We start from the raw sequence: 14768 nt of genomic DNA, 5'->3' as shown, positions 1-14768 counted from the left end.
GTATCTAATCCTATCCTGTGTGATACTATCTGCGGAGCTGTGTATCTAATCCTATCCTGTGTGATACTGTCTGCTGAGCTGTGTATCTAATCCTATCCTGTGTGATACTATATGCGGAGCTGTGTATCTAATCTTATCCTGTGTGATACTGACTGCTGAGCTGTGTATCTAATCCTCTCCTGTGTGACACTGTCTGCTGAGCTGTATATCTAATCCCATCCTGTGTGATACAGTCTGCTGAGCTGTGTATCTAATCCTATCCTGTGTGATACTGTCTGCTGAGCTGTGTATCTAATCCTATCCTGTGTGATACTGTCTGCTGAGCTGTATATCTAATCCCATCCTGTGTGATACAGTCTGCTGAGCTGTGTATCTAATCCTATCCTGTGTGATACTGACTGCTGAGCTGTGTATCTAATCCTCTCCTGTGTGACACTGTCTGCTGAGCTGTATATCTAATCCCATCCTGTGTGATACAGTCTGCTGAGCTGTGTATCTAATCCTATCCTGTGTGATACTGTCTGCTGAGCTGTGTATCTAATCCTATCCTGTGTGATACTCCCTGCTGAGCTGTGTATCTAATTCTATCCTGTGTGATACTGCCTGCTGAACTGTGTATCTAATCCTATCCTGTGTGATACAGTCTGCTGAGCTGTGTATCTAATCCTATCCTGTGTGATACTGACCGCTGAGCTGTGTATCTAATCCCATCCTGTGTGATACTGCCTGCTGAGCTGTGTATCTTATCCTATCCTGTGTGATACTGTCTGCTGAGCTGTGTATCTAATCCTATCCTGTGTGATACTGACTGCTGAGCTGTGTATCTAATCCTATCCTGTGTGATACTGCCTGCTGAGCTGTGTATCTAATCCTATCCTGTGTGATACTGTCTGCTGAGCTGTGTATCTAATCCTACCCTGTGTGATACTGTCTGCTGAGCTGTGTATCTAATCCTATCCTGTATGATACTGTCTGCTGAGCTGTGTATCTAATCCTATCCTGTGTGATACTGTCTGCTGAGCTGTGTATCTAATCCTCTCCTGTGTGATACAGTCTGCTGAGCTGTGTATCTAATCCTCTCCTGTGTGATACAGTCTTCTGAGCTATGTATCTAATCCTATCGTGTGTGATACTGTCTGCTGAGCTATGTATCTAATCCTATCCTGTGTGATACAGTCTTCTGAGCTATGTATCTAATCCTATCCTGTGTGATACTGTCTGCTGAGCTGTGTATCTAATCCTCTCCTGTGTGATACAGTCTTCTGAGCTATGTATCTAATCCTATCCTGTGTGATACTGTCTGCTGAGCTGTGTATCTAATCCTATCCTGTGTGATACTGACTGCTGAGCTGTGTATCTAATCCTACCCTGTGTAATACTGTCTGCTGAGTTGTGTATCTAATCCTATCCTGTGTGATACTGTCTGCTGAGCTGTGTATCTAATCCTATCCTGTGTGATACTGCCTGCTGAGCTGTGTATCTAATCCTATCCTGTGTGATACTGTCTGCTGACCTGTGTATCTAATCCTATCCTGTGTGATACAGTCTGCTGAGTTGTGTATCTAATCCTATGTGATACAGTCTGCTGAGCTGTGTATCTAATCCTACCCTGTGTGATACTGTCTGCTGAGCTGTGTATCTAATCCTATCCTGTATGATACTGTCTGCTGAGCTGTGTATCTAATCCTATCCTGTGTGATACTGTCTGCTGAGCTGTGTATCTAATCCTACCCTGTGTAATACTGTCTGCTGAGTTGTGTATCTAATCCTATCCTGTGTGATACTGTCTGCTGAGCTGTGTATCTAATCCTATCCTGTGTGATACTGCCTGCTGAGCTGTGTATCTAATCCTATCCTGTGTGATACTGTCTGCTGACCTGTGTATCTAATCCTATCCTGTGTGATACAGTCTGCTGAGTTGTGTATCTAATCCTATGTGATACAGTCTGCTGAGCTGTGTATCTAATCCTATCCTGTGTGATACTGCCTGCTGAGCTGTGTATCTAATCCTATCCTGTGTGATACAGTCTGCTGAGCTGTGTATCTAATCCTGTCCTGTGTGATACTGCCTGCTGAGCTGTGTATCTAATCCTATCCTGTGTGACACTGTCTGATGAGCTGTGTATCTAATCCCATCCTGTGTGATACTGCCTGCTGAGCTGTGTATCTAATCCTATCCTGTGTGACACTATCTGCGGAGCTGTGTATCTAATCCTATCCTGTGTGATACTGTCTGCTGAGATGTGTATCTAATCCTATCCTGTGTGATACTGTCTGCTGACCTGTGTATCTAATCCTATCCTGTGTGATACAGTCTGCTGAGTTGTGTATCTAATCCTATCATGTGTGGTGCAGAGAATCTGTTCCTGATCGGGGGGATCGGGCCCCTCGTGTGGCTGGATTGTGTGACATCATAGACATAACGCGACCTCATGATGGGGTCATGTGACCTCTGATAGCAGACAATGGCTCCTGTGATTGGACAATGGAGGGGATTATTCTGTACTCATCTGAGGACAATGAGAAGGATGGGAGTCATTACAATCTCGTCATGTCCGGTGGGTGTGATACCGGACTGCCTGCAGTGTTGTGGTGGACGGGGGCTGAGGAGGATTCGAACATGAAGCCTCTGAGGAATGGGGCCAACATGGGGCCCACATGGGGCCCAGAAGGGACTGAGGAGGATCTGGACATAATGACACACCTTGGAGAGGGGCCAACATGGGACCTGGAGGAGAGGGGGCTGAGAGGATCTTGGGATAATGACATGCCTCTGAGGAGAGGGGCCGTCATGGGACCCGGAGGAGATGGGGCTGAGAGGATCCGGGGATAATGACACACCTCTGAGGAGACATTGGGCCCAGAATGAAGGGGGCTGAGGAGGATCAGGGATAAATGCATGCCTCTGATGAGAGAGGTCGACATGGGGGTCCGAAGGGGAGGGGGCTGAGGAGGATCCGGACATAATGACACACCTCTAAGGAGAAGGGCCAGCATGGGGCCCAGAGACGAGGGGGGTGAGAGGATCCGGGGATAATGACACACCTCTGAGGAGACATTGGGCCCAGAATGAAGGGGGCTGAGGAGGATCAGGGATAAATGCATGCCTCTGATGAGAGAGGTCGACATGGGGGTCCAAAGGGGAGGGGGCTGAGGAGGATCTGGACAAAATGACACACCTCTAAGGAGAAGGGCCAGCATGGGGCCCAGAGACGAGGGGGGTGAGGAGGATCTGGACACAATGACACACCTCTGATGAGAGGGGCCATCATGGAACCTGGAGGAGAAGGGGCTGAGAGGAGCCGGGGATAATGACACACCTCTGAGGAGGCATTGGGCCCAGAATGAAGGGGGCCGAGGAGGATCAGGGATAAATGCATGCCTCTGATGAGAGAGGTCGACATGGGGGTCCGAAGGGGAGGAGGCTGAGAAGGATCAGGACATAATGACATGCTTCTGAGGAGAGGGGCCGACGTGGGGCCCAGAGGGGAGGGGGGTGAGGAGGATCTGGACATAATGACACACCTCGGCCCAGGTTGCAGAAGTTCCTCAGATACGTGGTCTGGAGTCTGGTTAATGCAGAGATCTGGATTCACTTTGGAGCGTAAGGTTTGATATGGGGCCCGGCGTTTCCTTCTCACCTGTGTACCCCCCTCAGGCAGTGTAAAGTATGGGGGCGAGTTTGTTTTGATGTTTTAGTTGTGTCACTGACATCACCCGCTAATGATAACAAGATGACTGCTGTCCCTGCCCTCTATTGATAGTGAGATGACTCTGCTGACCCACTCTGTAATGATAGTGAGATGACTCTGCTGACCCCAACCCCTAATGATAATGAGATGACTCTGCTGACCACAACCCCTAATGATAATGAGAGGACTCTGCTAACCCCAACCCCTTATGATAATGAGATGACTCTGTTGACCCCACTCTGTAATGATAGTAAGATGACTCTGCTGACCCCAACCTGTAATGATAGTGAGATGACTCTGCTGACCACAACCTGTAATGATAATGAGATGACTCTGCTAACCCCCCTCTGTAATGATAATGAGATGACTCTGCTTACCCCAACCCCTAATGATAATCAAATGACTCTGTTGACCCCACAGCACTGGATCTAGAATCACTGGTTCTAGTTTCAGGGTTCACTATGGCACTGGTTGTAGATACAAAGCTTCCCATTACAATGGCTGTAAATTCAGGTCTCATCAGTGCACTAGTTCTAGATTCAGGGCTCACAGCTATGCTGGTTCTAGATTCAGGGCTGATGACTACACGGGTCCTAGATTCAGGGTTTATAACTAAACTGGTTCTAGATTCAGGGCTCATGACTAAGCTGGTTATAGATTCAGGGCTCATGACTACGCTGGTTCTACTGTAGATTAAGGGCCTATGACTATGCTGGTTCTCAATTCAGGGCTCATGACTATACTGGTTCTAGATTCAGGGATCATGACTACACTGGTTCTATATTCATGTCTCACAGATACGCTGGTTTTAGATTCTGAGCTCAAAGCTATGCAGGTTCTAGATTCAGGGCTGATGACTACACTGGTTCTAGATTCTAGGCTCATAACGGTGCTGGTTCTAGATTCAGGGCTCATTACTGTGCTGGTTCTAGATTCGGGCTCATGACTGCGCTGTTTATAGATTTGAGGCTCATGACAATGCTGGTTCTAGAGTCAGGGCTCATGACTACGCTGGTTCTAGATTGGGGGCTCCTGACTATGTTGATTCTATATTCGGGGCTCATGTCTACGCTCTTTATAGATTCAGGGCTCATGATTACGCTGGTTCTATATTTGGGGCTCCTGACTATGTTGGTTCTATATTTGGGGCTCATGACTACGCTGATTCTATATTCGGGGCTCATGACTATGTTGGTTCTATATTCAGGGCTCATGACTATGTTGGTTCTATATTCGGGGCTCATGACTTTGCTGGTTCTATATTCGGGGCTCATTACTACGCTGGTTCTATATTCGGGGCTCATGACTATGTTGGTTCTATATTCGGGGCTCATGACTATGTTGGTTCTATATTCGGGGCTCATGACTATGTTGGTTCTATATTCGGGGCTCATAACTATGTTGGTTCTATATTCGGGGCTCATGACTACGTTGGTTCTATATTTAGGGCTCATGACTATGTTGGCTCTATATTCAGGGCTTATGACTATGTTGGTTCTATATTCGGGGCTCATAACTATGTTGGTTCTATATTCAGGGCTCATGACTATGCTGGTTCTATATTCGGGGCTCATGACTATGTTGGTTCTATATTCGGGGCTCATGACTATGTTGGTTCTATATTCGGGGCTCATGACTATGCTGGTTCTATATTCGGGGCTCATGACTACACTGGTTCTATATTCGGGGCTCATGACTATGTTGGTTCTATATTCGGGGCTCATGACTATGTTGGTTATATATTCGGGGCTCATGACTACGTTGGTTCTATATTCGGGGCTCATGACTATGTTGGTTCTATATTCGGGGTTCATGACTATGCTGGTTCTATATTTGGGGCTCTAGACTACGCTGGTTCTATATTCGGGGCTCATGACTATGGTGGTTCTATATTCGGGGCTCATGACTATGTTGGTTCTATATTCGGGGCTCATTACTACGCTGGTTCTATATTCAGGGCTCATGACTATGTTGGTTCTATATTCGGGGCTCATGACTATGTTGGTTCTATATTCGGGGCTCATGACTATGTTGGTTCTATATTCGGGGCTCATAACTATGTTGGTTCTATATTCGGGGCTCATGACTACGTTGGTTCTATATTTAGGGCTCATGACTATGTTGGCTCTATATTCAGGGCTTATGACTATGTTGGTTCTATATTCGGGGCTCATAACTATGTTGGTTCTATATTCAGGGCTCATGACTATGCTGGTTCTATATTCGGGGCTCATGACTATGTTGGTTCTATATTCGGGGCTCATGACTATGTTGGTTCTATATTCGGGGCTCATGACTATGCTGGTTCTATATTCGGGGCTCATGACTACGCTGGTTCTATATTCGGGGCTCATGACTATGTTGGTTCTATATTCGGGGCTCATGACTATGTTGGTTATATATTCGGGGCTCATGACTACGTTGGTTCTATATTCGGGGCTCATGACTATGTTGGTTCTATATTCGGGGCTCATGACTTCGCTGGTTCTATATTCGGGGCTCATTACTACGCTGGTTCTATATTCGGGGCTCATAACTATGTTGGTTCTATGTTCGGGGCTCATGACTATGTTGGTTCTATATTCGGGGCTCATGACTATGTTGGTTCTATATTCGGGGCTCATGACTATGTTGGTTCTATATTCGGGGCTCATGACTATGTTGGTTCTATATTCGGGGCTCATGACTATGCTGGTTCTATATTTGGGGCTCTAGACTACGCTGGTTCTATATTCGGGGCTCATGACTATGGTGGTTCTATATTCGGGGCTCATGACTATGTTGGTTCTATATTCGCGGCTCATGATTACGCTGGTTCTATATTCAGGGCTCATGACTATGTTGGTTCTATATTCGGGGCTCATGACTATGTTGGTTCTATATTCGGGGCTCATGACTATGTTGGTTCTATATTCGGGGCTCATGACTACATTGGTTCTATATTCAGGGCTTATGACTATGTTGGTTCTATATTCGGGGCTCATGACTATGTTGGTTCTATATTTGGGGCTCATGACTATGTTGGTTCTATATTCGGGGATCATGACTATGTTGGTTCTATATTCGGGGCTCATAGAAACATAGAAACATAGAATGTGTCGGCAGATAAGAACCATTTGGCCCATCTAGTCTGCCCAATATACTGAGTACTATGAATAGCCCCTGGCCCTATCTTATATGAAGGATAGCCTTATGCCTATCCCATGCATGCTTAAACCCCTTCACTGTATTTGCAGCTACCACTTCTGCAGGAAGGCTATTCCATGCATCCACTACTCTCTCAGTAAAGTAATACTTCCTTATATTACTTTTAAACCTTTGCCCCTCTAATTTAAAACTGTGTCCTCTTGTGGTAGTTTTTCTTCTTGTAAATCTTCTCTCCTCCTTTACCGAGTTGATTCATTTTATGTATTTAAAAGTTTCTATCATATCCCCTCTGTCTCGTCTTTCTTCCAAGCTATACATATTAAGGTCCTTTAACCTTTCCTGGTAAGTTTTATCCTGCAATCCATGTACTAGTTTAGTAGCTCTTCTCTGAACTCTCTCTAGAGTATCTATATCCTTCTGGAGATATGGCCTCCAGTACTGAGCACAATACTCCAAGTGAGGTCTCACCAGTGTTCTGTACAGCGGCATAAGCACTTCACTCTTTCTACTGCTTATACCTCTCCCTATACATCCAAGCATTCTGCTGGCATTTCGTGCTGCTCTATTACATTGTCTTCCCACCTTTAAGTCTTCTGAAATAATTACTCCTAAATCCCTTTCCTCAGATACTGAGGTCAGGACTGTGTCAAATATTCTATATTCTGCCCTTGGGTTTTTACGCCCCAGGTGCATTATCTTGCACTTATCCACATTCAATTTCAGTTGCCAGAGTTCTGACCATTCTTCTAGTTTTCCTAAATCCTTTTCCATTTGGCGTTTCCCTCCAGGAACCAGGGCCGTCTTTTCGAATGGGCACGCTGGGCAGTTGCCCGGGGGCCCCACTTGCCTGGGGGCCCGCCTGCCCAGTGAACCCACCAGCCAACTTCCCAACCGTCATTTAGCAGCGTTGCCGCCAGGGCCGTCTTTACCAAGGGGCAAAAAGGGCAGCTGCCCTGGGCCCAGTTGCTCCTGGGGGGGCCCAAGGCAGCTGCCTCTTGAGCCCTGCTAGCTACTGCCCCGGGTGTCAGGCTGTCGGCTACACAGGCATCATGATCGTACTGTGTTAATGATCTTAATTCTAGGACCTTAATGAGTTTTGATCTAGGACCTTAATGACATCATTACCATGTGACCAGTAACCTAGCAATTACTGGTCACATGGCTATGAAGTCATCACAGGTCCTATCAGGAGTGTTGCAGAAGTTAACTGTGGAGCTTTTCTGTGTAAAGATTACATCAGAAAAAGGTGACATGGGGTTGTTATTTTAATATACTGTAAACTACTGTATAGTGGGGTGCTGTGTACTGTGTGGGGGGCTGTATACTGTGTGGGGGCCTGTATACTGTGTGGTGGGCTGTATATTGTGTGGTGGGCTATATATTGTGTAATGGGCTGTATATTGTGTGGTGGGCTGTATACTGTGTGTGTGGGGGGGGGGGGGGGTGGCCTGTATACTGTGTGGTGGGCTGTATAGTGTGGGGGGCCTGTATAGTGTGGGGGGCCTGTATAGTGTGGGGGGGGGGGCTGTATAGTGGGGGGAGTGCTATACTGCTGTACTGTATAGTGTGGGGGGCTGTATACTGTGGGTGCGGTATAGTGTAGAGTGCTGTACTGTATAGTGTGGGGGGCTGTATCGTGTATAGTTTGGGGTGCTGTATACAGTGAGGTGCTGTATAGTGTGGGGGTCTATACTGCTCTACTATATACTGTGGGGTACTGTATAGTGTGGGGTGCTAAACTGCATACTGTGTGGTGCTGTATACTATAGGGTGCTATACTGCATACTGTGGGTTGCTGTACACTATAGGGTGCTATACTGCATACTGTGTGGTGCTGTATACTATAGGGTGCTATACTGCATACTGTGTGGTGCTGTACACTATAGGGTGCTATACTGCATACTGTGTGGTGCTGTATACTATAGGGTGCTATACTGCATACTGTGGGGTGCTGTATACTATAGGGTGCTATACTGCATACTGTGTGGTGCTGTATACTATAGGGTGCTATACTGCATACTGTGTGGTGCTGTACACTATAGGGTGCTATACTGCATACTGTGTGGTGCTGTATACTATAGGGTGCTATACTGCATACTGTGGGGTGCTGTATACTATAGGGTGCTATACTGCATACTGTGTGGTGCTGTATACTATAGGGTGCTATACTGCATACTGTGTGGTGCTGTATACTATAGGGTGCTATACTGCATACTGTGTGGTGCTGTATACTATAGGGTGCTATACTGCATACTGTGGGGTGCTGTATATTATAGGGTGCTATACTGCATACTATAGGGTGCTATACTGCATACTGTGGGGTGCTGTATACTATAGGGTGCTATACTGCATACTGTGTGGTGCTGTATACTATAGGGTGCTATACTGCATACTGTGTGGTGCTGTATACTATAGGGTGCTATACTGCATACTGTGGGGTGCTGTATATTATAGGGTGCTATACTGCATACTGTGGGGTGCTGTATACTATAGGGTGCTATACTGCATACTGTGTGGTGCTGTATACTATAGGGTGCTATACTGCATACTGTGTGGTGCTGTATACTATAGGGTGCTATACTGCATACTGTGTGGTGCTGTATACTATAGGGTGCTATACTGCATACTGTGTGGTGCTGTATACTATAGGGTGCTATACTGCATACTGTGTGGTGCTGTATACTATAGGGTGCTATACTGCATACTGTGTGGTGCTGTATACTATAGGGTGCTATACTGCATACTGTGTGGTGCTGTATACTATAGGGTGCTATACTGCATACTGTGTGGTGCTGTATACTATAGGGTGCTATACTGCATACTGTGTGGTGCTGTATACTATAGGGTGCTATACTGCATACTGTGTGGTGCTGTATACTATAGGGTGCTATACTGCATACTGTGTGGTGCTGTATACTATAGGGTGCTAAACTGCATACTGTGTGGTGCTGTATACTATAGGGTGCTATACTGCATACTGTGTGGTGCTGTATACTATAGGGTGCTATACTGCATACTATGTGGTGCTGTATACTATAGGGTGCTATACTGCATACTGTGTGGTGCTGTATACTATAGGGTGCTATACTGCATACTGTGTGGTGCTGTATACTATAGGGTGCTATACTGCATACTGTGTGGTGCTGTATACTATAGGGTGCTATACTGCATACTGTGTGGTGCTGTATACTATAGGGTGCTATACTGCATACTGTGGGTTGCTGTATACTATAGGGTGCTATACTGCATACTGTGTGGTGCTGTATACTATAGGGTGCTATACTGCATACTGTGTGGTGCTGTATACTATAGGGTGCTATACTGCATACTTGGGGGTTTACATCCACTTTAATCATACAACTAAAAAAACGAAATAAATATAGATATATATATAAATGTACACACACTCTGGTGCTGGTGGGTAATGCTGGTGTGGGTACTGCTGGTGCTGGTGGGTATTAATGTTGGAGTGGCGTGTGTACTGCCTGGGTACTCTACATTGTGACATCACAAAAAAAAAAAATGTTTGGGTTTACATCCACTTTAAGTTATTAGTGCCCCTCAAGTTTTGACTGTAATATCTTATGTGTCCCCCTTATATAGCAATCTTAGAGTTGCCACTCGTTCGAGGAAGTGTAAAAAAGGTGAGGAAAAATAAAGTTTATTACGTGTTGGTGAAAATAACCTTTAGTGCAGAAATGAAACGTAATGTTTTGAGTGGAGCACAGAAGAGGAAAAAGGCTGCAGAGGAGAAAGAGAAAATGTGCAAACTTCCAAAACTAACATCTTGGCTCAATCCAGGTGCAACGTCAGCCAGTAGTTCTGCTCCTCCAGATGTAGCATCCACATCTACATGCACTCCAATTCCAGCAGAAATACCAATGGTATCATTACCTGATCCTACTGCTGGGGAAAATCCACAAGAGGAAATGCCCAATAAATATCGCCTTATTGATAATTTGCATTTTTATTCTAGTGCGTGATTGTGTAGACAGGGCCCCAGTGCACTGTATTGCCCGGGGGCCTATAATGCTCTTAAGATGGCACTGCCAGGAACATCAACCCTGTTACATATCTTTGTGTCATCAGCAAAAAGACAAACCTTACCATCGAGGCCTTTTGCAATATCACTTATGAAGATATTAAACAAAATTGGTCCCAGTACAGATCCCTGTGGAACCCCACTGGTAACATGACCTTGTTTTGAATGTTCTCCATTGACTACAACCCTCTGTTGTCTGTCACTCAGCCACTGCCTAATCCACTCAACAATATGGGAGTCCATGCTCAATGACTGCAGTTTATTGATAAGTCTTCTATGTGGGACAGTGTCAAAAGCCTTACTAAAATCTAGATATGCGATGTCTACTGCACCTCCACCGTCTATTATTTTATTCACCCAGTCAAAAAAATCTATAAGATTTGTTTGACATGATCTCCCTGAAGTAAACCCATGTTGTTTTTCATCTTGCAATCCATGGGATTTTAGATGTTCCACAATCCTATCCTTTAATAGGGTTTCCATTAATTTGCCTACTATTGATGTCAGACTCACTGGTCTATAGTTGCTCGATTCCTCCCTACTACCTTTCTTGTGAATGGGCACGACATTTGCCAATTTCCAATCTTCCGGGACGACTCCTGTTACTAATGATTGTTAAATAAATCTGTTAACGGTTTTGCCAGCTCACCACTAAGCTCTTTTAATAATTTTGGGTGTATCTCATCAGGCCCCTGTGACTTATTTGTCTTCACCTTAGACAGCAAACTTAGAACATCTTCCTCTGTAAAGACACATGCATCAAACAATTTATTAGTCATCCTTTCTAGTGGAGGTCCTTCTCCTTCTTTTTCTTTTGTAAAAACTGAACAGAAGTATTCATTAAGGCAGTCGGCTAGCCCTTTATTCTCTTCTACATACCTTCCGTCCTTTGTTTTTAATTTAGTTATTCCTTGTTTTAATTTCCTTTTTTCATTTATATATCTGAAGAATGTCTTATCCCCTTTTTTCATAGACTGAGCTAGTTTTTCTTCTGCCTGCGCTTTAGAAGTTCTTATAACTTGCTTGGCCTCTCTCTGCCTAATCTTGTAGATTTCCTTATCTTCATTGCTCTGGGTTTTTTTTTAATTACAAAATGCTAGCTTTTTATTTTTAATGATTTGGGCCACTTCTGCTGAGTACCACATTGGCCTCTTCCTTTTTTTGCTTTTACTGACAAGTCTAATGCAATTTTCTGTTGCCTTCAATAATGCACCTTTTAAGTAGTCCCATTTCTCCTGGACTCCATGTAATCCGTTCCAGTCTGATAAGAACTCATTTATGACTAATTTCATTTATGAAAAGTCTGTTTTTCTAAAATCTAAAACTTTTGTTTTTGTGTGGTGGGACTCTTTCACAGTTCTTATATTAAACCACACTGACTGGTGATCACTTGATCCCAAGGTTTCGCCTACAATGACATCATATACCGAATCCCCATTTGTGAATACCAAATCCAAAATGGCCTCCCTCCGGGTTGGCTCCTCAACCACTTGTTGTAGAGATAACCCCAGTAGGGAATTTAGAATATCTGTACTCCTGGTAGAACTTGCTATTTTGGTTTTCCAGTTTATATCTGGAAGATTGAAATCTCCCATAATGATAACTTCTCCTTTCATTGTCATTTTAGCTATTTTAACTAGTAGATCATCTAGTTCTTTAACTTGACCAGGTGGTCTATATATCACACCTACACAAGTTACTGCATGGTTAGCAAACTGCAACGTAACCCAAACTGACTCTATGTTGGCCTCACCAACTTGTGTTAGGTTAGATTTAATGCTATCTTTCACATACAGGGCCACTCCTCCTCCTTTCTTGCCTTCTCTGTCTCTTCTGTATAAAGAGTACCCTGGTATGGTTATGTCCCAGTCATTTCTTTCATTAAACCATGTCTCCGTAACAGCCACTAAATCTACATTCTCAGATGCCATTATTGAATCAAGTTCATTGATTTTTTTACCTAAACTGCGAGCATTTGTAGACAGGACTCTGAGCTTATCATTTCTTAACCTCTTTGCTTCTGACCTGTTCTGGCATTGTTTCGGGGGGCAATTAGACTCTTTTATTTTCACTCTTTTGCCCCCCCTTCCTAGTTTAAATACTCTTTCGCAAATTCTTGGAGTTGTTCACTAAGTACATTTGTTCCTTTGAGAGAAAGATGCAAACCATCTTTTTTGTACAGGTCCTTTCTATTCCAAGTAGAGCTATCATGAGAAACAAAGCCAAATCCTTGCTCTTGACACCATTTACCAAGCCATATGTTGAACTCCTTTATGCGCCTCATGACTATGCTGGTTCTATATTTGGGGCTCTAGACTACGCTGGTTCTATATTCGGGGCTCATGACTATGTTGGTTCTATATTCGGGGCTCATGACTATGTTGGTTCTATATTCAGGGCTTATGACTATGTTGGTTCTATATTCGGGGCTCATGACTACGCTGTTTATAGATTCAGGGCTTATGACTATGCTGTTTCTAGATTTGGGGCTCATGACTATGTTGGTTCTATATTCGGGGCTCATGACTATGTTGGTTCTATATTCGGGGCTCATGACTATGTTGGTTCTATATTTGGGGCTCATGACTATGCTGGTTCTATATTTGGGGCTCTAGACTACACTGGTTCTATATTCGGGGCTCATGACTATGTTGGTTCTATATTCGGGGCTCATGACTATGTTGGTTCTATATTCGCAGCTCATGATTACGCTGGTTCTATATTCAGGGCTCATGACTATGTTGGTTCTATATTCGGGGGTCATGACTATGTTGGTTCTATATTCGGGGCTCATGACTATGTTGGTTCTACATTTGGGGCTCATGACTACGTTAGTTCTATATTCAGGGCTCATGACTACGATGGTTCTATATTCGGGGCTCATGACTATGTTGGTTCTATATTCGGGGCTCATGACTATGTTGGTTCTATATTCGGGGCTAATGACTATGCTGGTTCTATATTTGAGGCTCTAGACTACGCTGGTTCTATATTCGGGGCTCATGACTATGTTGGTTCTATATTTGGGGCTCATGACTATGTTGGTTCTATATTCGGTGCTCATGACTACGTTAGTTCTATATTCAGGGCTCATGACGATGTTGGTTCTATATTCGGGGGTCATGACTATGTTGGTTCTATATTCGGGGCTCATGACTATGTTGGTTCTATATTCAGGGCTCATGACTACGTTGGTTCTATATTCAGGGCTCATGACTACGTTAGTTCTATATTCAGGGCTCATGACTATGTTGGTTCTATATTCGGGGGTCATGACTATGTTGGTTCTATATTCGGGGCTCATGACTATGTTGGTTCTATATTTGGGGCTCATGACTACGTTAATTCTATATTCAGGGCTCATGACTATGTTGGTTCTATATTCGGGGCTCATGACTATGTTGGTTCTATATTCGGGGCTCATGACTATGTTGGTTCTATATTCGGGGCTCATGACTACGTTGGTTCTATATTCGGGGCTCATGACTATGTTGGTTCTATATTCGGGGCTCATGACTATGTTGGTTCTATATTCGGGGCTCATGACTATGTTGGTTCTATATTCAGGGCTTATGACTACGTTGGTTCTATATTCGGGGCTCATGACTATGTTGGTTCTATATTCGGGGCTCATGACTATGTTGGTTCTATATTCAGGGCTTATGACTATGTTGGTTCTATATTCGGGGCTCATGACTACGCTGTTTCTAGATTTGGGGCTCATGACTATGTTGGTTCTATATTCGGGGCTCATGACTATGTTGGTTCTATATTCGGGGCTCATGACTACGTTGGTTTTATATGTAGGGCTCATGACTATGTTGGCTCTATATTCAGGGCTCATGACTACGTTGGTTCTATATTTGGAGCTTATGACTATGTTGGTT

The sequence above is a fragment of the Bufo bufo genome, chromosome 3 (genome assembly GCF_905171765.1).
Source record: "Bufo bufo chromosome 3, aBufBuf1.1, whole genome shotgun sequence".
NCBI lineage: Eukaryota > Metazoa > Chordata > Amphibia > Anura > Bufonidae > Bufo > Bufo bufo.
Note: the sequence above shows the minus strand (reverse complement) of the source record.